Below are 3,886 nucleotides of genomic sequence, written 5' to 3' on the forward strand. Positions count from 1 at the left end.
TCATGAAGGATCCACAGTGCCTGCAGGCTGTGCTGGGAGCATCTCAGTGCCAACAGCTGCCTCTGTGTATCGTGTGAGCCAGGCAGCCTCCCGGGCTCCCAGCCTTCCCCATGGGCTCACGATGGGCAGGGCTGGAGTTCAGGCTGGGCAGAGGCAGAGAACTGATATTTCTTCAGCAGACCCAGTCCTGCGGGTGACAGACCTGGGCCCGTCCCAGTGAGATAAACGCTCATACTCCTCCTTCCGATTCCCTGTCCTCAGCTCATTTGGGACAGGAAGCACCCCTCAGGACCAGACCCAGGGCCCTGCCTCCAGTGATGACCCCACTGTACTGGGCAGCATTAAACAGCTGCAGCAACCCACACCAGAGGTGGCTGCACTTTAGGGACGTCCCTTCCCGAGCACCCACAATACAGCACAATCCCAGGGCTGCAGCCATGTGGAAGGTGCCTTTGGGCAGCTGTTCACAGCTCCGCAAGGCACCAGTCCTCTGTGGGCCTGTTGCAGAGATCACTCTGGCCCCTGCCAGGCTGACCAGCAATGTGAAGGGGCACAGCTAGTCCAGCCTGTGCCCCCTGTGCCACTGATTGGGTATAGAGGTACTAGAGCAGGAGCCCTGGGTTGCTGCCCCCCCCACCCCTAAGTCCACCATCCCTGCCGCCCTCTCCTCTCTCCATGTGGGGCTCTGGGTGCTATCACAGTCTCAAGCTAGACAGACAGGCCAGCTGCCCTAGCCTTGGGCCAGTGTCCCACCCCTGCAGGAGGTCACCAGCAGCAGGCCAGGTTCTGGCCAGCAAGAGGCTGACAGCAGGGGCTGGAGGCAGGCGGAGGGTTGTGTCTCCAGCAGACCCCACTGCTCCATGTGTCCAGGAAGAGGAGACCCAGGCAGCGGGCACGGTGCCCTGGAGCAGCGTGCGTGAGGGCTGCGGTTCGGGAGGAGAGCCACCAGGTGGTGCCACGAGCCCTCGCAAGGAGCTCTGCAGTTCACCATGAGCGGGCACCAGGCACCCACCTGCCCCAGGGGAGCAGGCACAGGGCACCAACCTGCCCCAGTAACCCTCCATCATCTCTCTCCCCTGCCTCCCATGTCCTCTTCCCCTGGCCAGGAAGCCACACTTCCAGGTCTCACACAGCCTCAAGGTTTTCCCCCCTGAGCTTGCCATGGGGGTCTCAGTCCAGCCCCAGTACTTGGGCCACTCCACCGCAGTACAACAGGCATGGAGCAGGCAGTGCTGTGGGGAGCTCATGGGCTGGATGTGTCCCATGGGGTGCCCTCCCTGTGGGTCCCAGCCAGGCACCGTGATGGGGAGCAGTAAGCTGGAAGCTCATGCTCTCTCAGCTGTGGGGAGGTTCAGTGCCCGGGAGGGAGCACTGATGGGCACGGATAGACAGGGGCAGCACTGGGGTCAGGTGCAAGGGGGGTGCAAATGATTCGCTGACCCTCATCAGAGTCATGGCCGGTTTTGGATCAAGAGCAAATGCAAGAGGGAAGCAAAGGAAAAGGAGCCATGTCCAAAATGCTGTCAAGCGCAGGGCTGGGTGGGGTGTGCTCAGCACTGGCCCGTGAGCCCTGGGCCACAGGGAGACTCAGCAGGCAGCCTGCTCTGCCCTGCAGGGCCTGTGGGCTCCTGGCCAGGGTATCCTGGTGCCCACCTGGTGGCTGCACCCAGTCATAGCACCAGCGTTGGGGCCTGCAGGGTGTAAAGCTGGAACAAGTCCACCCGCGTCTCTGCATTTGCACCTGCTGGAGTGAGCGGAGCTTGGGGAGGGCTCAGCAGAGAGAAGAAATGGGTCCAGACCCAGAGGGATGCATGGGCTGAGCCCAGAGAAGGAGCTGTCTCATGAGGCCTAGCGTTAACCCTTTGCTGTTTTGTTTGCCTGTCAATGGCCAGGACCCGGGCAGGACTGAAAACCAAAGAGCAAAGCACCTCAGGACACTGGCTCGCTCCAGCCGCTCGACCCAGCTCCACACCCCAGGGGAAGGGACATCCAGACACGTTCAAGGGCATACTCAGGCTCCCCAGCGTGAATCCCCTGAGCCCTGCAGCCCTAATTCTGGTCACATGTATGGCATGAAGTCAGGAGTTGCCGCACAGGCATGGAAGCAGTGCCATGATACCCGGTTCCCTGTGTGCCCCTCAGTCCTGAGCACACGGCTCCCTGTCGCGTGGGTGATGTGCTGGGCTATGAACACTGGATAATGCCACCCCCAGAGTACAAGGTCTTGCCTGTGGTCCCTTCCCCCATTATGTCCTGGGGTGGAGGCATTTACCAAGAGCCACCTGCATGGTGCTGTGCCCTGTGAAGTCGTTCGCCCAAGGGCAAACCGGATGTGAGGCTGCACTGGAATCAGGCGGCAGAGCACGCAGGCCTAGTCACTGTGGGCAGCACCACCCGTGGCCACACCTGTGTGGGGCTGACGCTGGCTGCAGGCTGGGCCCAGCAATGAGATCACAGAGCCCAGGGTTGCACTTCCCTGTTCCCTGCAGGACCTCGGGTGCTGGCAGAGCCACACTGCTCTTCACGATGCAGGTGTGACTCTGGAGTCACTCCCCTGGGATCCAGAGAGATGCTGGCCATTCTCTGTGAGTAGCACCAAGAGAAGGCTCTCCAGACATTCAGGGAAGAGGCTGGGAAGGTCTGTGTGTGGTTATCGGCTCCCAGCTGGGCTCGGCTTATTTGAGAAATGTAGTCCTGGGACAAGGCGGGCAGTGCAGGGAGGCCTGAGGATCTCAGTGCTGGCGCCAGGCAGCTGGCAGCTTGCACACAGGTCCCTGGAGGATGGGGCTCACACATCCACCTGTGTCCCCTCCACCCTGGTGAAGGGGACAGGATTCCCCTGAGGTCAAGGAGCACCCCTGAGTATTCAGCTCAGTGCTGGCATGTGCAGCCCCCCTCCCAACCCCTCCCAGGTGGGGAGGGCTGCTCTATCTCCAGCTACTGGTGTGGGTCAGGAGTGGAGCTCTGCTTCTCCGGACCTCCTTGTGCCCACCACCAAGGCACAAGAGGCAGTGCAAAGGCATCTCGCTGTCCACCTGTGGCTGTTGGAAAGCTGCTTTGAGCACACGGCATTAGCATATCTGCTCCACACAGTAGCTGGCAGGGCCAGGGACAGCTTCAGCACAGTCTGTAGATGGTTCCCAGAGCATGGGCTTCTTTGGAGCCCCATCCTCTGACCCAGGGCTGCCCAGCCGGAGAGGGGTTGCCTGCAAGCGTACGGCCCTTACAGGGAGCCATGGGGCGGGTGCGCCCTTCCCCTTCCACTCCGGGCCATTGCAGTTGGGCCCTGTGTAGTGGAAGTAACACGCGGTGACACCACTGCCCAAAAAGCCGCCAGCAGAACAATAGCTGGGGGCAGCCGAGACGCAGGAACCGCCCCCACCACGACGCTGCCCCTTGTTGCCAGGCAGGGTCCTGTTGAGACGCACGGACCCCTGCCGCTGGGCAGCACTGATGCTCATGCAGGAGAAGGGGGTCTCTTCCAGAGGGCAAGGACCACGCAGTGGTAGCAAGTAACAATGGGAACCCCTAGCAAAACCAAGCGCTGTGGTTATTACCCCACATGCATGCTTAGTGAGGGGGCAGGGACACAGCAGGGCTCTCGGGCTGGGGTTTGGCCCAAAGGGATCACCAAAAGCCACACAGCGGGGCTGGGTGGCGATGCCCATAGCTCCAGGGTGCTCTGCGGCACTCGTGCCATCCACAGAGACAGAGCGAAAGAGAAAATGGCAGGCGACACGACAGAAATAGCAGGGTTCCTATGCCTTTAAAATAATGCAGCAAAATTAGCAGCTCCGCAGTCATTAATATGCAAAAATGCAAATCAGGAGGTAATTAAGCTGCAGTCCTCCGGAGGATATTTCCATCATAATGAGTTCTATTGTCA

Source organism: Alligator sinensis, unplaced genomic scaffold (assembly GCF_000455745.1).
Source record: "Alligator sinensis unplaced genomic scaffold, ASM45574v1 scaffold103_1, whole genome shotgun sequence".
Taxonomy (NCBI): Eukaryota; Metazoa; Chordata; order Crocodylia; family Alligatoridae; genus Alligator; species Alligator sinensis.